Consider the following 24508-nt stretch of genomic DNA (forward strand, 5'->3'; position numbering starts at 1 on the left):
TTAAGCACAACCAGGGGGAGTCACCTAGTGAGATGCCATAATGGTGGTAATGGTCATTTTTTTCCCAGTTAAGAAAGAACAAAGGGCTTGAAAATTAAGGAAGAAAGTGCTGAGATACCTGGGTAAATATCCTGGTAAAAAGGATAGGGAATTTCAATCAGTATTTCTCAAACTATGTTCCTTAGAACATGAGAATCTTATGAGTGATTAATTATGTGTAGTGTTCAAATAGTTTATAGTTGTATCTAAGTTTGAGAAACGGTGCTCTTATTATAATGCTCTCTAGACCCATCCCTGCTGTTGTGAAGGGTAGGAGCTCCTTCTTCCTTTCTGCTGTAGAGTATTCCATTGTATAAATGCCCCGTAAATTTTTTATTATGACACTAAGTGAAATAAGGCAGGTGGTGAAAGACAAATACAATATGATTTCACCTATAAGGATAACCTAATCAACAAAACAAACAAGCAAGCAAAATACAAGCAGAGACATTGAAAAAAAAAAGAACAAACTGACAGTAACCAGAGGGGAGAGGGAAGGGGATACAGGGAAAGAAAGGGAATGTTTGTCAAAGAACATGTACAAAGGACACATGGATAAGACCCAAGGGGAGTAGGATTGAGGTTGGGAGGTGGGGCTGGGTGGGGCTGGGGGGAATGTTGGGGAGGGAATGTAGACAACTGTACTTGAATAACAATAAAAAATAAAATAAAAAATAAAAAGGGAGAAACAGTGCTCTGAGTTTTATATTAGATACAAGGTGAAGGCACATAGTGACTTTTTGACCTTTAAAAATATTATAACCTTCGAAAAAGACTGCATTTCTAATGAGTAAAAAGATTTCTCATAACTCCTGCTTTTTGTAAATGACTTAGGGAAAAGAAGATCTGAGATTATGGTTAAGAAGAATTAAGACTAAAAATAAGTCCACTAGATCTTTTAGATGTCTTTATATTGTATTTTAAATAATTTTTAGTAGTTTATGATGTTTCCTAAGTTCTCTGTTAGGTACTATAAGAGATACAGAGATCAATTACTATGTGGTTTATCTCATGAAGGATTTTACACTGTAATAAGTTAGCCATGATGTTCTATTTTGTGTTGGAGTCCTCCCTGCCTGGTCTCAGGAAACTGTAACCCCCTGTGACTTAAGCTGAGTGAAAGACCTCTGAACCAGGAGCCACTAAGGAGACGAAACTTATTTCCCTGGCATGAATGCTGCCTGTTCTGTGCCTGGCCTCCTATGCTTGATCAGTTAGCCAATGATGGGTAAGATTTCCCACTGGGGAAATCATCTAAGACAGGCATGATCACATAGAGGCCTCAGGGAAGAGACTCAGGGGGCTGTGGAAATGAAGGGGTGATCGACATCGACCCCTGTCCCCTTGGCTTTGTCAAAGCCTAAGTCCTTGTTCTTAGTTGTGAGAAATCCAAATCTCCTGGCTGCCTTTGTCTCCTCTGCCCGAATCAGGCCTGCGGAAATAACTGGGGCGGTACAGCCCAGACCAGAGTCGGTGGACCTCCGGGGTAATCAGGCCTGGGACATAGAATATGCAAGATCCTATGAGATCTGCTTGCTGGAGGATGCTATTGAATTAGAATATGAAGGCACGGGCAGGAAACAAAACTAGCCTTGTAGGTCCTGTAGTCTTTTTAAGTGATAAAACACAAACTCTCTGCCCAGAATCTCAGCGGGAGTTCTGTCAGCACCTTTGAAAATTACCTACCTATTTGATCTTCCCTGCCAGACTGTAATCCACAAACTGTGTCTGTATTCTTAATAAAGGCCTACTCAGGCAGGGGGCTTGGAGTGCTCTCCACTAGAGAGAGTGGCCATTTTGTCCCTATTTCCCCACAGGACTCGGTTGTCCCTGTGTATGTTTTTCTCGTGTTTTGACGAGCCATCTGCAGCATTCCACAGTCACTACAGGCCGGTGGTCACGTCAATTTTGTTATTAAAATGACCAAGAGAAGCATCATTTATAACATTTATTATAAGATACACTCATTTAGTCATACCTGTACAAACATAGTCACCTGGACAACAGTACAGTATTTCTACATTATTGCCACCTGACTATCAAGTTGCTGTTTTTGATATTGTATTTAAGACAAAAATAATCTTATTCAAAATTACTACTCACGTATTGAAAATGATAAAAAAGTGTTATTTAAGCTTTTTTAGCAGGCAAAAAATAATCAAGTGGAAGAATTTGTTTTTGGCAAGCTCAGTCCTCCTGTTCAGTACTACTTTACTGCCCCCCACACCCCATATATTTATATGTGGTCCACCCTCCCTGCTTTACTCCTCAGCAGACTTACTCAAATCATTCATTTACATTAAGGTATGCATTATAGAAAGGAGCATCAAAACATGCCCTATTCTTGGGGTTTTTATTTTTTAATTAATGTTTTTAAGAGAATGGTGGCATTTTTATAGAAATCAGGGGATAAGGAAGATAGAGACTCCTTGGATTATATTTACAGCCCCAAATCACATAAAGTTAGCACTTTATTTGATGTGTAAGTCAATAATACCACACAAAGTGTGTGTTCTAAGTTTACATTCAATAGCTTCCTGGCATTGAGGAGATTTTGCTGTGGGCTTCACCTTGTAAGACAAAGATTCACCTTAAATGTCTCAGAGTAGGAGAATTTAAAGGGTAGCACTGTAGAGAACCAAGTATTGAATAACTAGTAGTTAGGCAACCAGAAGCAACTATAAAAAAGGAAATTTTAGAAAAGGTCAAGAAGGTATTATCTAAACACAAATTAGTGTTTTAATAAGATGAAGTATTATTCTGTGTTTGTCTGTGAACCTTGCTTGCGATACTTAGGTTCTCTCACACATACCTTTGTATAAAATTTATTATGTCAGATTTTCTTCCATCAGGTCTTAGCTTTGATTGCCTGGGGGCTCTTTTGGATAATTCACTTGGCTCAGGCTGCCTTGATAGCAACTATAAATTAGTATATTTTAAGTAATGTCAACCTAGGAGTGAAGCACTGAACCTAATGGGATCATTAAACACCTTCACAGCCTCTTGGTGGATAATTAAGCCAGTGGGGGTAATACTTGACCCAAGGCTGACAGCGTGTCCAGCACCCTGCTCATTGGAAGTCAAGTGCATCTCCTGAGTTAGGGAAAAGAAAGTCCAGTGTGGTTAAAGTCCAGTATTTACTGGAGCTCATTTGCTTGAAAGCAAGACATCTTATCTTTTAAGGCTTTATGAGCTAGTGTTTTATTTAGGTTCCTTTGTTTGCTGGTAATATGAGACCAATTCATACTGGGAAGATAAGAATATTGGAGGGTCTACAAGCCTGAGGAGAGGAATGAGACTAGATATTTGAAGCAATCAAACATTATTCTAATATTGTTGCCTTGTTATGATGTTTGATAAATTCTTCACTTTCATCACAACTCCCTTTCATCTCCTTCTTTAGTCAGTGGCACCAGCATCTGATAGTTTTCTTGCTTTTCATCACATAAACCGAGGACCAAGGAGGCATTGAATTCTTCAGTCCCAGTTGCAACATTTCTAGCCAAGTTCTCATATTGGCCATACTAGGTTCAAGTGCCCGCCTCTGAATCAATGAGCATGAGGTCAAAAAAGGTATACAAGCTACTGTAAGAATTATAAAATGCATATGTGGCTGTGTGGATGGAATTGTAAGAGGTGAGTGTGAAGGAGAGACCATACAATTTGCATCCATTTTACCTTGCCACCTTACCATATTCCTTAGGTAAAGATGAGTCACCTTATTTTTTTTTCTAGAAATGTAATAGCTGTCTTAGCCATGGATATAAAGAATAAAATAACCTTATGTAGGAATTACTTTTCATTTTCTTCATCAAGTGTAAAGTGGCTATGTTGCTGGAAAAAAAGTTCACATTTCACCGAACACAGTGACTAACCATGGAGAGAAGTTGCAGCAAACACAATAACCACAGAAACACACATTAAGATGACAGAAAGATGCAAGCCATACATATTTATCCTACACTCACGAACAACTTTTATCATGCCTACAGTTTGTGATAAGCAAAGTGCATTTTTCAGAGAAGACTGGGCTCCATGGGAGAAGACCGATATCTGTAAACACAGAAGAATATCCAGTAAATTAGAAATTAGCCACAGGATTGAACATTTTACTCTCTACTTTTGGCAAGAGGAACTGGAATTTGTTACAAAAACCTTCAGTGTATTCTTTATAGTTTACCTTGTACAGTAGGCATAAAAATGTATATGGTTCTCAAAAAATTGTGTGTTAAACTCTTCCTGAGACTTTATTTTGCTATATTCATAATGTCACAATTTAAAGTACAAACAGTATTACTCCAGGTACTACTGCATAGTCATACCTAGACAACCTGAATCAGACTGACTTCAAAGTCCAAGATTCTCATGCCATTTGTGTAAATCTAGGAAGCATGTTCTCTTCCAGAAATACGGTTTGAAGGAGTTTATTTTTACTCAGGGATGCTACAAGCTAGACTAAATTAGACAACTTTCTTGTTTGATTATGGAGAGTGGCTAGAGAAAGTTTTTACACAGAAAAGTGATTCTGGGTCAGTTTTAGAAGGAATGGCTGCCCACCGTAACCACGTAGAGCATTTTGATCTCAATTATGTAATTATGAGCATAGTCTCAGACAAGGATAATTATACATGTTAGAAGTTTTCTTTGAACTTTTGTACTTTGGTTTTTGCTAAAACTGGGTAGCATATAAAAGCCACTCAACTGTATTGAGGACATGAGCAAATAAGAACTTTCTTATGCTTTAACCTACATTTTTCCTCTGGAGTGTGGTCACTTGGCAGGAGAGACATGTGCGTCTAAGAGTACATAATGACAAAGACACGATCTTCCAACACTGAAGATTAATCATCTGCCTAGAGTAAAGGGTAAAATTATGTCCAAAGAAAGCCAGTTGTTTGCCACATAAATCTAGGGGACAAATGTCCAGCTTCTATTCAAGTCACCAACATTGAAATGATGACACTCTACTTACTGTCTTAGTCGAGTCTGCCTGAAATACTTTCTCCACGCTTATTTAGCTCTTCACCTACTGAACACTAAGACAAAGGACAACACATCTAACAACAATGACAAGTCATGTGTATGTCAAAGAGGAGCAAATTAGAAGTTCTCTCCTAAAGGGTCCGTATTAACAGAATTAATCACATAAAATTTTAATCTTACTTTCATTTCCTTTCCTTCATCTTCCAGCCTTTTTGCCATTCTCTCCAGCAATGCCCGTCTACACTCTTGCTTGCTATCAGAGCAAAAGCTATTTCGGTTGAAGGTTTCATAACATCTTTTGGTTCCTGTGACTCTGGATCAAATCTGCTTTAGGAGAATGTGGCTAAAAATGTGCCAACTCTCAATGACTTTGATGCCTAAAGATGTGGTATTCTTGGTGTCTCAAAGCATTTAGTCTCTCAATATTAGATGCTAGCTTTTCCTCCCAGGCATCTGAAGTTCAGGGTAGGTCTCTTTTGACATCTTGTAATCACGTATTTTCCTTTTCTTCATCCACTCTTTAGAAGGAAAGTCTCAGAGAGGTTATTCTGTCTTGTCCTTCATCATTCTTCCTTGTCTCTCATGCTCTAAATACTCCACAAGTTCCAGAAAGCACCCTCTGTCAGCTTCTTATCTCCATTTTCCCAGTGGTGTTTGTGAGATTCTGCATGACCTATCAGCACAACTCGCAGGCTGTTCTTCTCAGACCTAGTTACTGTCCTTCTAAATCAAAAGAACAGTATTTTTGTAATACACACTCTTCATCTACTTTCTCCACAAGAGCATATAGACTTCCAATCAGAGGGTTTCCTGCTTCATTCCTTGATATTTAAGTGATTATGATCTTTATTCAGGCTAAATTAAGAATTGCTTTCAAGATAGGAAGGGTCTACCTAGTGCCAGTGGAAACAATAGTACCACAGAAGCATATACTGCATAGTAATTTTATGAATCAAAGTGTAAAATACCTAGACTGTGGCTTCCTGTTCTTTGAACTCTCAGCTTTTTCATTTAAAACAGATTGGTTTTCTTTCTCTTAGGTTGGCACTCTGGCAGAATTCTGCATTAGAAACAGTGATCTATATGGAGATATAGATTATATTTCATGTTAAAATATGTTTGTTGTTGACATTCTTTTGGCTTAAAGTGATGCCACATTTAGTGGAAGTTTAGTGTGTTCCAGAAGTTGCTTAAAATAATTTTGACAGGGAAAAAATTGTGCCATAAAGATTACAGCAAAGAATAGGTTTTTAAAGATTAATGTGTTTTAGCTCGTAACTAGAGGTAGAAGAATGTGGGGTTTTAGCATGCTAGTTGTTAGGTCTCTAGCAATAGCTGGGCCTCACTGCAGACTTAAATCTGGATGGGACTGACACCGAATCTGCAGAATACTCCATCAAATCTAAGTGGGGTATTGGTGATATGGAAGAGCCCTGAAAGAAATAATTCATTTTAGAAACCTCCAGAGCATTTCAACTCTTCAAAATAACTATTTTGTTTGTTTATTGGCTAAGTTTATTCTTAGACCTCCTGAATATTCTTGTGTCTACCTTAAAAGGATGAAAATTTCCCACTTGGGGAGAGATTTTGACAAATGTCACATCCTAAGGATATTTGTAAACAACAGCTAACCCATGACCAGCTAACCATAGAGAGACCACTTTCGAGAGTGTTCTCACTAAATGGACATGAAGCCTCTTTTTCATGAACTTCCTTCAGTGGTCATTTGGAGCTTCGAGCTTCACTGGGGTATTTCAGAAGCTATTCAATGATTAACTTTTCTTTTCCTAAAGTTTTAAAATTCATATCTCTTACCATCATAAATTAAATTACTTTAATCTTTATCTAAATGAAATCGACATTTGGCAGGCAATGATTTTCTTGCTTGAATGGAGGTGGCATGGCTACTTTGACCAGCGTGGCAGAGAGAAGTCAAGTATCAGATAAAGTAGATCGTCTCCAGGTTTTCATCGAAACTTGATATCCTGTTATCACAGAATTGAGGCTACAAGGTTTCCAATATGAAACACATTCATTGCTTCCTTAAATCTGCAACCTGAAACCAAAGCCAGAATTTTAAGTCACAAAGACATCACTGATAGCACACGGGAAATCTTCAGATGTGCCAGGGGATTTAAGGAACATTGCTTCCATTAATCTTGCTGAAATTCTCATGACTAAATCCCTGTGCATTGCTTTTAAGATTTGCTAAAAAATGTCTCAGCATACAAAGCATGGGCAAGTTATTCATTACAGCTTTTACTTTATAGCATTCTGAAACTGTTTCTAAGTAATGTAGCACTGACTTTCCTTTTCTATAAAAGACCATAAGATACATTTTGCCTAAATGAAAGATTTGCTTTTTGATAATGTGAACTTTTACAAAGTGTGAAAACTAGTTTTTATACTGAGCTTGACTGAGAGGAATATGGTAGTAAAAATAAAAGAAACTATAGCAGTTCTATTGATCTGTACCAAAAAAACGATACAAGCCTAGATTTTTTATTGCATGTGTGTGTGTGTATTCTCAGAATATGATAATATGCCTATATTTTCTTATCTATATATTTATCTGCCTATTTATCCATTGATTAGGTGCTGCAAATACCAAGATTATAACCAGAGAATGGTTTATGGTGCACTGGGGCGATCAAAAGACAAAGTGTAGTAAAGACATGTAACAGGGGACAGTGGAACTCAGCCTTGGTCGCAGATGGTGTGTTTTCCCTCTCTTTGCTCCTGTGTGGTCTGCTGCCACCATGGCCCAGGCCAAGGTTGCACTGATTGGATTGGCTGTCATGGACCAGAACTTAATTTTGAACACGAATCACCACAGCTTTGTGGTTTGTGCTTTTGACAGGACAGTCTTCAAAGTTGATGATTTATTGGCCAATGAAGCAAAGGGAACCAAAGCGATTGGTGCTCACTTCGTGGAGGAGATGGTCTCCAAGTGGAAGAAGCCTCGGCAGATCATAGTGCTTGCCAAGGCTAGTCAGGCTGTTGATGATTTCATTGAAAAATTGGTACCATTGTTGGACATTGGTGACATTATCACTGATGGAGGGAATTCTGAATACAGGGATACCACAAGATGATATAGAGACCTCAAGGCCAAGGGAATCTTGTTTGTGGTGAGCTGCATTGGTGGTGGAGAGAAAGGGGCCCAGTATGGCCCGGTGCTTATGCCCAGAGGTAATGAAGAAGCCTGGTGCAACATCCAGACAATCTTCCAGGGCATCACTCACTGCAAAAGTAGGAACCTGAGGGCCCTGCTGTGACTGGGTGCAGCAGGAGAGAGCAGGGCACTTTGTGAAGATGGTGCACAATGGGATCGAGTATGGGGACATGCAGCTGATCTGTGAGTCTTACCACCTGATGAAGGATGTCCTGGGTATGGAGCACAATGAGATGGCACAGGCATTTGAGGACTGGAATAAGACTCATTCCTGATTGAAACCACAGCCAGTATTCTCAAGTTCCAAGACAGCGATGGCACTCCACTGCCGATCAGGGACAGTGCAGGGCAGAAGGCCATGGGGAAGTGGACTGCCATCTCAGCCCTGGAGTACAGTGAGTACATCACCCTCATCAGAGAAGCAGTCTTTGCTTGATGCTTGTCATCATTGAAGGATGAAGGGATTCAAGCTAGCAAAAAGCTGAGGGGGCCTCAGAAGATCCAGCTTAAAGCCAATAAGAAATCATTCCTCGAGGACATACGAAAGGCCCTCTATGCTTTCAAGATCATCTCCTATGCTCAAGGCTTTATGGTGCTAAGACAGGCAGCCACTGAATTTGGCTGACACTCAAAAGGGCACCATTGCCTTGATGTGGAGAGGGGGGTGGGCCGCATTAACAGAAGCATAACCCTAGGAATGATAAACTACGCATTTGATTGAAACCCAGAACTTCAGAACCTACTGCTAGATGCTTTCTTTAAGTCAGCTGTCCAAACTGTCAGGACTCCTGGTGGTGAGCAGTCAGCCCAGGGGTCCAGAAAGGCATCCCTGTGCCCTGCTTCACCACTGCTTTTCCTTCTGTGATGGCTACAGACGTGAAATGCTGCCAGCCAACCTGACCCAAGCTCAGCAGGATTACTCTGGGGCTCATACCTATGAACTCTTAGCCAAACCAGGGAAGTTTGTTTACACTGACTGGATGGTCTGGGGCGGGGGGAGGGCAGTGTGTGTCATTGTCTCCATACAATGCCTAATTAGGCTTGGGTCACCCACCACTGTGGATGAGACATGAGACAAATTCACATGGACTACCGAGTTCTGTGGAGAAAAAGGGATGGCACGGCCACTTTCTCAAGAGGAGACCTCTTTGACCCTTGCCTTGACAAGCTTTTATTGCTTTTCTGGGCACATTACATGATGGTCCTCATTTACTATACAGGGGTTCGCTTTAGGTAGTAACCTTTTACAGAAAACAAAGGAGAGGATGCCACTAATCACATCACAGAAGAAGGATATTTACAAATGCAAAGGGAAAAGTGGTTGAACTGGCTATACTCATCCTTGGAAGGTTTAGCACAGACTTTAGGAAGTTATAGTAAGCACTTGCTGCCTCAGTTCAGGGTGAGGGAGTTTAGCAAAAAGCAAGTCTCAAAGCAGTCAGGGTACAATGCAGGTCTGATTCTGCACGGGAGAATCTATCCATGGGTGTGGGTCCTGTGCATTGGACCTCGCCTTCCACTGAGAGCTGGGCCCATGCCATGCAGAATGCTCTCTTATACACCACGATGCCATAGACAGAGACATTTCATTTGCCACACAACACTGCTTACATGGCCCTTTGCCTTACTTTCTGCTCAGATCTTTTAAAATAGTGTCATAAGAGACTCCTGAAGAGTCACCCCAAGCTTACTTGGGGAGTGGTTCTGTGACAACTGTTGTGCCTTCTGCCACTGCTTCCTGGGACAGAGGGAGGATTGTCATGTGCTCCACAGAAGCAGCCAGCTCCCTGAAGTGGTCACTGTCTGAATGCCTCTGTGGATCAGAGAGACAACCCAAGTTTGCCTGGATAGAGAGATCACAGAGAATGGAAGAGATCTTGTGGAATCTGCTCAAACTGGATCCTTTGTATCACTCGGCTGAATTTCCCTTTCCTCTACTTAATAAAAGCTACATTATATTTCAAAAAAAGACAGGAACAAAGGAAGTAATGTAACAGGGAAGAAGAAACCTGAGAAAGGAAAATATTTGAGGCACATAGGGTCATCTGAGGATTTAAATTATGGAGCTAGTTGGGTAGTGTGGTAACATAAAATTAATATCTCATAAGGTCAGATTTAGAGGGCTTTGCGATGCAATGAGAATTTTCCCTTCCTTTCGTAAAGATGAAATGACCAAATCAAGAATTAAGAGAGATAATTTAGGAGATTTCATGAACGAAAAGTTGGCATGAGTAGACAATGAAGGCAGGCAAGTCAATAAAGAAACTATTTCACAGAGCAAGTACAGAGGATATAATATAAAAAAGGGATGGCCAGCAATGGGCAGAAAAAGAATTAGATTAAGAACTTGATTATGTGTTATGGGGGAAGAGGGGTCAATGACTGAGAATTTTAGCATACAGGGTTGAGATATAGCAGAGAATAGACAAGGTGGTCTGAAATTGAGACAAAAGAGAATGATTTCTGTTGGTTATGAGAACTAGTGCTCTCTAAGGTTTGTGAGTAATTGCTGAGTGAGTTTGGGGGCTGTAGGCACAGAATTTGAGACATTAGCTTATAAATTATGGGACTGATGAGCTCATCTGGAGAAATTTTAAGAAGAGTCAGTGAAGATGAGGTTGACTGGGGAATCTTGGTGGTGGCAGAAGTTAGAGAGGTAAGAGGGCCAAGAAAGCTTCCCCAGGGGAGTTTATCATTATAGCCATGGAGAAATGTCATCAGAGGCTTGACAGACAAAGTGGTTGAGGAAGGTGAAGCCATTAGTTTTGGTCACCAAGGGATGATTTGTATGCTTACAGACAGCCTTTTCAATAGAACGGTAGGGATTTAGGAGGAGTGATTGTGGATATAAATGATGAGAGATATGAGGTAGAGGGAGGTGGTATAAACTTACTTTCATAGATGTTTGGAAACAGAATCAAGGAGCTACATGAGGTAGTCTCTTGAAAAGGCACAGGTTGAAAGCTCAGAAGTAAAGAGAACGAATTGGTGGTTGCCAGAGGCTAGCTACTGGAAGTTGGAGTAATGGGTAAAAGGAGTCAGGAGGCACGAACTTCCATTTATAGAACAAGTAAGACATGAGAAACAATGGACAGCTTGGTGACTTTTACAATAATATTGTATTACATGTGTGAAAGTTACCAAGAAACTAGATCATTTTTCATCACAAGAAAAAATTCTGTATTGTTAATGAATGTTAACTGGATTTATTATGATCACTTTGCAATATATATAAATATTGTTGTTTACTTGAAACTAATAGAGTGTTGTAGGCCTGTTATACCTTAAAAATGAAACAAGCATATGTAAGTACCAAAAACATAGAAGAGTCGTAGTTGAGAGAAAGATGCTTTAGGAAGGGAGACTGTAGAGTATTTGAATAGTACACTGGGGAGTCCAGTGGAGAGAGAAAACCTGCAGGCAAAGGAAAACTTTGACATTTCACTTCAATCTTTAAGAAATTGCTTTCTCTCTCATTATAAAGTCCTGCACAGGATTATTTGGGTCATAATAACTGCTTAGAGAGCTACCTGTAAAGACCCTCCTATCCCACAAATTAGCATTTTAATAAAATGAAGTTTATGTCATGTCTTGTTATACTTTATTTTTTGTGAGTTTTGACGGAGTCATTTATAGCCTTTATTCAGGCCCCAGAATCACAAATCGTTGTCTTGACAAGTACTCTTATAATCATCACTGTGGAGATAAGGGGCATCATAAATCTGGTGAGTTTATACAACTTTCTCACTGAAGTGATACACAAGGACTGTCCAGAAAAAGTCCAGCCATTGCTAATATTACAGGAACAGCTTGTGTGACATCAGTGTAACCTGGCTGTAAAGGACAGTAGGGTGGAATGTGCATGCATGAGCAATAATGACTTCACTATATTAGTCAGTGAGGGTGGTAGGCACTGTTGAGTGAGCATGTGCACTGTGTGGCTGTCACATTAAAAATGACTGAGCTACTAGAGTAATAAATCTGTATCAAATTTTGCTTTAGCTTGAACATTCCTCCAAAGAAAATATTTGAATGATTCAGAAAGGCCAGCTATGGGGCAACTGGTGATTGGCAGCCTTATCATGACAATGTGGCCACTCATGCATCACGTCTTATGTAGAGTTTTTTGCCAAAACATCCACTTACTCTGCCCCCACTACAGAACAGATTTGGTGCCCTGTGACTTCTGGCTTTTCCCCAAACTAAAATCACCTTTGAAAGGGAAGAGCTTTTAGACGATTGATGAGATTCAGGAAAATACAGTAGGGCAGTAGATGGCAATTGGAAGAACTATGTGAGGTCCCAAGGTGCCTATTTTGAAGGGGACTGAGGCATTATTGTCCTGTGTACAATGTGTCTAGTATCTTGTTTCTTCTTCGATAAATGTCTTGATTTTTCATATTACACAGATGGATACTTTCTGGGCAGATCTCGTATGTGGCTCCTCCTCACATCTCACTGACCAAGTTAGTCTACATAGCTACCTGACCTCAGGTGGTCAGGGCAGGGCAACCCGATGTGGTGGCTGGAAGGACAACCAAAAATTTTGTGACCATTTGTAGTGATTACACTACATTAAAAGCCTGGAAGGAAACTGTAGGATTCAGAGGAGATGGATGAGGGATCAAAATGGGTTGTATTAATTATATTATTCAATGCTATTAGGCCCCTTGAAATGCATATAATATTGAAATCATCTTATAGGAACACCTGTGAAAGGGAGTGCTTCATAATTATTTCCGAATGCTTCTAATAAAATGAGACAATTAGCCTCCTCTAATGCATTAGTTATGATAAGTTTCATCTGCATGTGACAGGAAAAAGAATAGTATGACAATGGCTTCAAATAAGAGATAATTATTTTTATCTTATGTAAAAGTATGGATATGTACAGGGCTCTGTGGTCCTCAAGGACGAGGTTTTCTCTACCTAACTTCTTCACCACCTTCAAAGTTTGACTTCTGTTTCGTGATCCAAGGTACCTGTTCCAGTTTAAGCCATTTCATCTGCATATGAACAGCAGAACACTTCCTAAAAGTTTCACCACCACTTCTGGATATATTGTCTTGGCCAGAACTTAGATATACTCCCACAGTGAAGTCTGGCCTATGTGGTCTTTACATCAGTTGCCCTTGAGATTAATTAGCATTTGAAAGTTCCATTTATGAATAACAAGAGGAGAAATGGTATCATATAACTATTCATTTTAGATACTTCACTATGCCTGTGTGGAGGGTCTGCCTCTTTTATTTAGGATTTCCCCCTATTTTTAGCAATTCTTAGCATGGACAGGAAATAGAGATTCCATGCTCCACATCAGAAATGTAACAACTCACTTGGAATACGTGTATTTTGGAGCTAGAATGTCTTCTCTAGCCTCTTACTCAGAATGGTGCAGCGCTTTGAGAGAATGAGCATCCGTGCTGGTTTTTGCCCACTTAACTATCTCCACTAATTCCCAGCTCATGCAGGGAAATGAGAGCGAGCTTGAAAAGAATGTGAACAATATTTTCAGTTGGCTATGAGTTTAAGTAGTAGTTCCCTACCCAGAACTGGTCTCCACGTGGAGTTCCTGCTATAGAAATTCAGAGAGAGTGAGTTTTGGAGAGTGGTAAAGATTCTTCGTTTTCACTTTACTCCCATTATGGGAACTGTAAGATGGAACAGAGTTTACCGCTAAAAGAGAGGAGATAAAATGCTACGGAACTTCAAAAGCAGGAGAGGTTGGCAGCTACACTTGACCCAGCATTAGACCTGGCACAGATTTCAGGAAACAGGAAAGATCTTTTACTTTATAATTTTGTTTTTTATTTGTTCTTTGTTAGATCCTTTCCACTTTATACAGCAGATGCTGAACTTACATCATTATTGTGTTGGTAGTGGTAACACAAATTTGAATTGTTGGGAACATGTATTATTCATGTTGCAGATGAGATAATGTTTGCCAAAGATGCATGAATTAAATATCCAGTAGCCCAGGGCTTGATGGAGCTCTCAGTCAGGGAATGTAGAGTGTGGTGAGCACACTGTGATGTCTGAGATTCCTGAGGAGTTAGGGTGCCCCTTCACGTTGTTTTGTGCTTTAAGATAAAACAGCAATGGCAAAACAGAAAGGGACATCTACAGCTGAAGATTTTACATTTAATTAGGAATTGGATCATAGTCTGGATCAAGGCAGAAGGGAGTAAAAGATGTATATAAATCAATGCTAAGTACATAAAAAAATGAGCACTGTCATTATTTTGCAAAATAACATTTCAGATCATTCCCTGATGTCATCTTTAAATTTCATATAGTATTATAAAAATTTTTGCCTATTAAAGAAAATTTATTTTCCTCAGCATTTTGTTCAAGTTTTCATTATTATGGATTATATGTAAAATTCAATATGAATTATTTTCTTTTTAATTCCTGACCAACTCAAAAATTTTAATAATTGCACAGCCTTTTCACATTAACAACTGTATTTAGATGTTAAATAACCCTTCTTTTGACAAACAAAAATAAATTAAGAAAAGATATTGCAACCAGTTGACTTGGACCTGATACCATGCCATTTATTTTTAGGCCATTTAAAAAATATGTGACACTGTCTATATCACAAAGAAATGTTTGAAAATAAGGCTTTATTATAGGCTGTCAAGTCAGCTTTTAAAGTTCAAGGACATATAGCCTTAGCATATTTATTTATTCATAACTTATGCTGGTTTTATTTTAAGTGGATATGCATTAATAAAAGATAACGGTTGTTTATGCCAAATCATATCTTTTTTCTTTATACATAAGAAAAGCAAAGCAGCCTATAATTTTATATAGTTGTTAGTTGAGGGAAAATAGATCAGTCACATCACAGTATCAGTTTATAAGAAGTCTCTTGACAAGAAATTTTGCACCAAAATTGATAGCACTTTGAATACAGTAGATTATAATCTCCAGTGAAGGATGAATAAAATCAAACAATACTCAAAAGATGGTATTTTGCAGACTGATAGCAAGCACCCTACTCTGCATTCATATGTTCAGCACTCTTAAGCGTATGATTGATTTAGGTGTGTACCTGTTAGCAGCAGGATGGCACAGTGAATTGCCCCGTGTCTCTGAAAGGAAATGCTAGCAAGTTGCAAGAGTGTGAGTGAGAGCTTTCATTCAATTAGGAGAACAAAATAGGATATACCCTTGGTAAAACTGTGCTTTCTATACGTGTTTACATGTAAGTATGTGGGTTTAAATGTTGTTACTGGCATTTTCACTAAATCTCAAAATAAGTTAAAAGATGAAATTTAAAAAGGGTCCCGAACTATAAGACACAGTTACTTTGATATCAACATTTCCCCAGATTTGGCATGAGCAGAAGGAATTACTGGCTCTTAATAAGGATAAACGAAATCTCTTTCTTTTGCTCCCTTGAATTAATTGGTTTCGCCTGGCCAGACTCACGGTGCACACCGTGAAGAATAGAGGGCCTTGGCATGTGCCATGTTTTCTCCACTGCATTAATTGGACTGTAAATGAGATTTTGATCAATAAAATAAAATATGTTGCCTAGAGCACACAAAGAGAAGCATGAGAGAGCTTCGAATGCGTAGTAATCTGAGCACAACTTAAAGCTCCTCCCATAATCAATTCAAATATAGTGTGTACTTCTTGTTGATCGATTCCCTTAAGCCTTTTTACAAATTCTTAGGCACACATAAAAATAAATTTCAGGAATAAGACCTTGATGTTTTTTTCCCCCAAACATAGTTGGTGCTGTCTAACACTGCTCTTGGCATAATTTATCACAATTTCAACACCCATGTAGATTATTCCTCCAATACCTTGAACACTCAATTCTTTGACCTCCTCTTTTCTAATTTTGTTCAACAGCTTCCTTCAACCTGTTACACTCATCCTCATACCCTAGGTTTTAGTGTTCCCTGCAAACGTGACCCCATAATTCTAATTTTAAATGTCTCACATTCAAACCATCACATCCTATTTTTCTGGCTCACTTCCTCAAGTGCCCTTCAACAATCTTTCTATTTTTTCACGATGGGACTTTTAAATAATAGTGATCTCACTTGTCTTTGCTACTTCATGTTTTCATTCCTCTCTTCTCAGCTTAAATACTATGTTCAGTCACGTTACTCCCTTGCACACATGTTTGACTTTCTTGGTCTTCTCTCAGTTCCTCATTCTCACCCCAGTCCTGGTTAATTCCCACTCTCTGCGTGTTCTGTGGCAGCTCCTGCCATAGCTCAATGTGTTTGCAGGAAAAGACATATCTTGGTTGACTAATCCCATTTGAAATTTTTTTTGTATTTTTTATTAAATACTTTTGAATTTTATTGTTGTTCAAGTAAAGTTTCTTGCCTTTCTCCCCACCCTCCCCCACCACCCCAGTTATTCCCTCCTCCCTCCCCTGTTCCCCCCCTCCTTGTTTTTGTCCATGTGTCATTTATAATTGTTCTTGTAAACCCTTCATGCTTTTCCTCCCATTTGAAGTTCTTCATCACTGGCACAGGTGGAATTATGGAATCTGGAATCAAACTGCAGGCACTGTGTCCATTCCTTCTCCCTCTTTCAAAGGCAACTGCTGCAGATCTAAACACCTGCTATCCTCATACATGTCTTCTTCTGTTTCCCTCTCCACTGATAAAGCGTTCTTTACTGAGAGAATACTCCATTGACACTCTACTTCCTTCACTTTGCTAAATCTGATCATCAGTTATAATCACTTCTCAGTCGGCTTACCTGAGATCTCTCTTCTCCTTGGATCCATTACTCCCCTGGTCCTCCTTCAGCCCTGCTGACCACTCCCCTTCAGTCACCTTGGTGGATAATGTCTCTTTCCCCAGGTGTTTAACATTGGAATGTTCAGGGCTCATTACCATGGGCCGCTTTTCTTTTCTTTTTTTTAAATTGATTAATTTATTTTTAGAGAAGGAAGGGAGGGAGGGGGAGAGAGAGAGAGAGAGAGAGAGAGAGAGAGAGAAACATCAATGTGCAGTTGCTGGGGGTTATGGCCTGCAACCCAGGAATGTACCCTGGCTGGGAATCGAACCTGGGACACTGGTTCCCAGCCCGAGCTCAATCCACTGAGCTACACCAGCCAGGGCTCATGGACCGCTTTTTTTTTCTGCTTTCATTCATTCATTTGTTAACATCATTCAGTCTCATGGCTGTAAACACTGAGTTATGCTGAAGCCTCCTATATTTATTGGTGTAATCTGGACATTTCCAGAACTCCAGGATCTGTATCTGCTTGCTTACTTGTGTTTTTCTTTTGAATACAGGAGGGCATGCCAATTTTAACATGTTCAAAACTAAAAACTTGATCTCAGTTCTTCTCGCTGTAAAGCAAGCATATTCTGGCTTCTCATGTTCCCCATTTTAACTAATGGCAACCCCATCTATCCAATTTTTTTACTCAAAACCTTTGCTGTCAAATATCTTTGAGTCTTCTTTTGCTGACATATCCCAGGTCCCATCTGTAATCGGTTTACAAAAAGGTAGCCAGCACTACCTTCAGAACATATCCAGAAAACAGTCACTTATTCCTAGTATCATTGCTTCCACCTTTGTCCACTCTGTTCTCACATCTTGCCTATATTATACGATAACCTTCTGCTTCTGCCTTTGCCACACCTTCCTGCTCTTTCAACCTTTACTCATCATAGCGGCCAGAGAATGCATGTAAAATATGTCATAAAACCTCCTTTGTAAATCCCTGGAATGGCTTCCTAAACTCAAACAAAAAGCTAAAAATGTTACAATAGCCAATAGCCTTAACTTGCTGTGCCTTCCAGATCCTCTGACCTCACTTCCTACCACTCTCCCCCTCACCATTTTAATTCAGCCACACCAGCCTCCTTGGTCTTCCTGTAATACATAGGCATGTACCTGGCTCAGGGACGTTATAGTCTCTTACTATTCCTTTGGCCTAGAAAGTTCATTGACTCACCTTGTGGAGATCTCTACTCAAAGGTCAATGAAACTCACTTTGAACAATTTGGAACCTTTTATAGTCTTCCTGACTTTTTCTCCCCTTATTTTGCTCCGAAACATGACACCTGCTAATATTTGTATGGGTATACACACATACATATACTCATATTAATTAATTAATATTTGTCCAGTTTCTCCCATTGGAATGCAAGTTTCATGAGGACTGGGAATTTTATTTTTTGTGTATTTGTTACTTTTACTGCTCTATCCCTAGCACCTAGAAAATACCTGCCCAAAAATATGTTTATTAAATGAATGAATGAATGCATGAATGAATGGGTTCAGTGATAACATTAGTTCACACATGATCTTGGGGAAGAATAGTTTAAATATTTGGGCCCTTTTGAGGAAATATGAGTTTGACAGTATCAATTTCAGACATCCATGTTAAAATTCTAAGGCTGCCTTATTGAAGGTAAAGAATAACTTCTGCAGTGTCTGTATGTCTGTTAAAAGAAACTCCTGTGTTCTTTTGTTGCAATTTCCATGCTGTTTTTATTTTTGTCCTGCAATATTTTCATAGAGCAATGTTTCTCGCAGAAAACTGCTAACAAATAATATCTGTTTAATTGGACCTCCTTGCCTTCACCAGGGAGGAATTAAATGCCCAAGTTGAGGTTGATGGTAGCTCTGGGACTAGGATTAAGGACCCCTTTTGTTTGTTTTTAGCTCCTCTGATTATAACTGTTCCCTCCATCAAATTACAGAAAAGTGAGACCCATTCAGCAGAAAACTCTAAAGGCAGACATGGAAAATTAATTTTTAGGAAAATGATTAGGGGATAATGGCATGTCAGCATCTAGGCATGGAGTGGGGATAATGTTATTCTGATACATCAAGTTACTGATCAGCAGCAATAGACTAAGACTTTTTATTACACAAACTAAATAGGATTTATGAAAAGGGGGACTGCTTTTTCTTAAATTATGGGTCTTGCTGTGGCATTCCTTGTAATTTGCTTTTTGCTTATTCACAGAATGTTTCTCATTAGCTGCATTGTTTTCCTCCTCATCCTCACCTCTGGGCTACTTGTGTTTGTGCACATTAACTCAGAATCAGCCTCTAACTCTCTGGAGATACGTCTTTTCCATTTTTCATCTCAGAAGGTCTTGGTGCCTGGGGCACCGTTTGCTGGAGGGCTTTGCAGACCTCGAGCTCGTTTTCTGAGGAACAGAAATTCTCTTGGGTATTTATGTCTTCCAACTGGCATTATTCCTTATATTGCCATACACTAATAAAGAAAAACCCTGAAATATTTATATTCACTGTCTTCAGTCTGAAAAATGGAGAAATCCTTTCTAAAGGTCTTTCAGAGCTCAGTTAGCTGCTGTCCTGTGATTGCCAGCCGTTTCTATTCTGTCTGCCTTCAGTTCCTAGAGCTGTTGCATACCGTCACAGTTGGCTGCTTTTATGCTAAAAAAGATTCCTGTCCTCTCTCTGCTTCTATTGAGCTCTATACACTTTCTCGCTCTTTTTTCTTGGTTATGTTAGATTTAGGACCCTTGTCATTGTAACCTGAATTGCCACTAGTGTGGACTTAGTGGATCTAAATCCTGTTACTTATAGCACCGTATAGCGCCATCTCATGGGAGTCCACCACACTGTACTACTCAGCTAATTTTATGCAGAACAAAAGAAAGTCACAAAATTTCAGAAATACTGACTTAAAAATGCCAATTATAATAATTCACCAGTATTTTAATGTAATTCCACCCAACACTCCCCTTTAGCATCCTAATGCTCAGGATGGTCTTGTCCACCCTGGATCTTAGCCATAGGGGTACCACCACCCGTGGGGCTTCCCACCAGCTACTTCATATGTCCCCTCTCTCTGCTGCCTTCCTTCGTGCTCCATGTACAGTACCAGACTTAAAAAATCACCGAATTATGAAGACTTTTTCACTTCTAAGGTGACAGTTAACTGATTTGTGCTAATAAAAAAGTGAAGCATTGGGGAGATGGGGCCTTGCACCCAGGGCCCTGAAGATCTCCTTAAGTAATATACGCATTTCACAAAAAAATCCTTTAGCCACAATACCTCACTTCTGTTGTCAAATTAAAAGTGTCACTCATAGTAAAAAATAATTTTAATATAGATTGAAAACTTTTTGACTACCAAGCTGTCTGCTACATTTTCTATACCCTTTAAAAAAAAACCTTCATAATTACTCTACAGCAGTGATTTCCACCACTGTTCATCTCATGGCACACATAAATTAATTACTAAAATTCTGTGTCAGACAAAAAATATATGTTTTTGCCAACCTGACAAAAAGAGGCATAATTTCGATTCCTTCACACCAGATGGCTACTGTTGTGTTGGCTGTTGTCATCTTTTCACTTGATAATCTAAGGGAAAAGAGGTCAGTGCACCTGGCTAAACGGTCAGTCATTGCTTGTTTTAAAAATTCTTGTGGCATACCAGTGGAAAAATCACTGCTCTAGAGAGATAACAGCCATTCTAAATCACATTTTACTAATGAAAACAGAGATGAAGGCGATTAAGTAACTTGCCCAAGGTCACAGAGCAAGTTTGACATAACATATCTTTTAATCCTTACAATTACCCAGTTGTCTGGTGAATGAATTTAAATAATTTTCCATGTGTCTCAAAGCCAGTAAGAAGCAGATTTAGCACTCCAAGTGAATTTTCTGACTTAAGATCTTTGGATTCTTCTGTAATACCCATGTCTTTATCACATTGTACTAACCTTGTACAATGAAAGTACTAAGGCACTTTGAAATTCATTTAAAAAATAAGCAGGTTGTACCAGTTATCTGTTGCCACATTCAGAAAACCTCAGGGACACATGATATGTAGCACTCATTTAGAAAACTTCAGGGACACACACACATGCAAAGTATATGTTTATGTGGCTCATGAGTCTGAGGGATTCAGCTGACCGGACTGGGTTGGCTCACTTGTCTGGAGCCTGCTGTGGGTCATTGAGCATCCTGCTCATCCTGGCTGGGCGAGCTCATGTATCTGGAGGTCGACTGGCTGCTGCAGATCTAGAGAATCTCATCTGAAAGGATGCAATGACTCATTATCCAGCCAGCTGGTATGGGAAAGTCCTCCTGGAAATCTTAGAGGACCAGAAAAGTCCAGTCATGCAAACACTTTGAGAACCTCTGCTTGTGTTACATTTGCTGAAGTCCACTGGCCAAACTAAGTTGCATGATTAAACTCAGAGTCAGAGTAAGAGAGCCCTACAGAGTTTATGGTGAAAGTCACAGGTACCTGGAAGGATGGAGAACTGGGTCATTTTTTTGTGGCAAATTACCACAAAGGTCTAGCAAATTTTAAGCAGAAATAGAAAAGGAACCCAATATTCTTCTGAAGTTCTCTCCTCAAGCAGTTTACACTCTTAAAAATATAACATTTTACTTGGTATATTATTACAGCTTTAATATAACATATTGCCCAGCATATCTGATCTCAAGGAGCCAATAGTTACTAAAAATTGAATGTATGATCTCTGATGACATAACTGTATTCATGTTTTTAATTATAAACCATAAAATATGTGGCAAACTTGAATAATGCCAAAGCAATGCTGCCTGCATTTGTAATTCTCTTTTAAATAGAGCATTGGCCCAACTCACCCAGGGTCTAGTGATTTCATGATTTAGAAGTTTGTTTTCTCGAAGTTGATGCAGCTGTTCTTTTTGAGTGAAGGTCCATAGAGAAAGATGGATAAGCGGTAAAGCTTCCGTAAGCCATCCCACATCCCTCAAAGTCATCCCTCAGCTTAATGTCTAGGTCAAAAGTATAACAAAGTTTGTCTTGGTAATTGTTCATGAGTTTTCAGAGAGACTCATTATCAATACTCACAACCTCATTTCACATCAGTGGAGCTTTATGTGGCTAAATTTTAAGCAGAATTGAAGCACATGAGAATTTAAAGCTCAGCCTGGAGAATTGATACTTACAATGGGTTATACATGAGGTATTTGTAAGAGCAATTAACATTGTTTTACTCCTCTGATTTACCAAAACACAAAGGCATTCAAAACCATTCAGCCTTTTTCTTCAGTGCACAGGCAGGTTTACAGTAAGCGTAGCACATACAGGGGAAGTGCTTTGAAGTTACAGGAAATACCTCGTCCTGCTGTGCAAGTCACTTGCACAAATCACAGGTTCTGAAAACTTTCATATCCTCACAATAATGTCGTGGATTACCTCCCATTTGTCACATCTGTTCTTTGTATCCTCATTTCTGCTAATTTCTTCTTTACTCTATAGTTTTTCACATCACTTGAGTGAGTGATATTTTTCCAATGGGCTTTATGTCAATGTCTAAAAGGGGTTCTAAACTTTAGGAGTATGTGGGTGGGCAGGGAGGGACTGGGGAGAGGCAACAGCAGGGCATTTTGGGAAGGAAAATTCACCTTCCCCTCTACCCACCCATGTCTACTATTTATTGGCCATGAGTACTCTTAGAGACCGGTCGTTACTATGAATATCAAATGGTATTTTAAAAAATGATTGCTTACAATATTTTACCATGAACTTTTCTCCTTTCCCTGTACTTTATCTTACTACCACCATTTCTTTAGACTGGACTTATTAGGACGAGGACGAGAGGAGATAGAGATGGGGGCACAGGGGAAGTTACTAATGCCTCCTCACCTTCCAAAATAGACAAATGGAGGAGTGGAAATATTATTCACTGAAATTACATAAAACACAGGAGGGGGTGCAGTTTTGGAGAGAATATCAAATGTCCAGTCTAAGATTTATTAGTCTTTAAAATGATTTAGAATCATTCAAATGGAAATACCAAAAAGGCAGACTGGATACTAAGATCTGGACTTCAGACATGAGCTCTTATCACTACAGGGGCATGAGCATATGTAGCAGGGTGTATATATATATATATATATATATATATATATACACACACACACACACATTTATACACACACACACATATACATATATATATATATATATAGAGAGAGAGAGAGAGAGAGAGATTCCTCTTCTTTATATGATCAAATTATTTTCAGTAATATTGCTGATATATAACAGAAAATAAAAATAACCAGAAAAAATACAGAGAAACTTTTTATTGAGTATATACGTTTAATACAAATAAGTATTCTAGTACACAAAAGGGAAAAGTAATGAAACAATTTTTAATTATATTAATGTGTCTTTTGAAAAAAGGAGAATGCATTATACCTGCTTATTGTTTTGTTAGCATGATGGATAATACTATTATAGTTTCTGTTTTTGAACCTTCTATGAATTTGTCAAGGAGCTTTTGAAAATATGTATTTTATTATATATTTTCTGTTTAATAAATAGTATGTTCAAATTGATCAATATATCTTTCTTCCTAAATAATTGCAGAATATTTTTTATTCATTTGAATTTTATAAAATGCCTTTCACATGAAGGAAAAGATACACAAAGAAAGCCTTAAATATAATGATAACTTTGGGGTAGATCATAAAATCCAAACTCACAATAAGTTCCAGAAACTACAATAATGTTCATGTCTTTTATTCTTTAGTATTAATTCCAGTGGCTTTGAAATATCTGCAGTTGAAAAACTTCAAACACAAATAAAAATACCAAGTGGTCAAATAGAATGACAGAACTGGAGAAACTCAAGCCATATTTACCTTTATAACAACTCTGCGATTACTAGTTATTTGGAATTTACTATTTAAAAGCAGAAACATATAGTACCAGAGGATTTGAAGAGTGTGCATAAAGCAATCTCAGCCTATTTTTAACTTTTATAAAATTATTCTTGAAACCAATATGTGTAGGTGAGTCCAGATAAATTAGGGGGTGATTGTGTAATGAAGAGTTTCCCCTGTTATTTTTCATTAGAATATATTATTTACTAAAAGGCATTAAATAAAAATATACTTGCTTGAAACTTACACATGTATCATCAAAATTTAATAACTAGTGCAGTTGTTTAGAACATAATCTAAGTTTGAGGGAGGATTATTTTATCACATATTTTATGGCATTATTTAAAAATTTCAGCAGATGAGGAAAATAAGCAAATTGACTATTTATCAGTATTTTTACTATCATACCTCACTGACAGGTAATGCATCTTTTCATTGCCTATATTGGGGCAGATTCTCTGCTGTCTCCCACTTTAGGGATGTCACTGCAAACTAATACAAATTTAAGAGCTAACAAACTATAGACAATGTTTAAACTCAAGGGTGTTATAGAGAGTTTTCAAGGGGAAGGTTTTAATGAGGACAGATTCATGAGGATTTCAAAGTTCAGTAGTAAGATGGATAAGGAGACCACAACAGAGTGACTGGAGAAATAAAAGAAATATTAAA

General features: G+C 38.6%; 1 pseudogene; it reads left to right on the plus strand.

Annotated features, from left to right (window-relative positions):
• The first annotated feature begins 7781 nt into the window (after window positions 1-7781).
• On the plus strand, window positions 7782-9270 carry LOC123826355 (annotated as a pseudogene).
• The last annotated feature ends 15238 nt before the right edge of the window (window positions 9271-24508 follow it).

This window comes from Phyllostomus hastatus, unplaced genomic scaffold (assembly GCF_019186645.2).
Source record: "Phyllostomus hastatus isolate PE091 unplaced genomic scaffold, TTU_PhHast_1.1 phas_contig_80, whole genome shotgun sequence".
Classification (NCBI taxonomy): domain Eukaryota; kingdom Metazoa; phylum Chordata; class Mammalia; order Chiroptera; family Phyllostomidae; genus Phyllostomus; species Phyllostomus hastatus.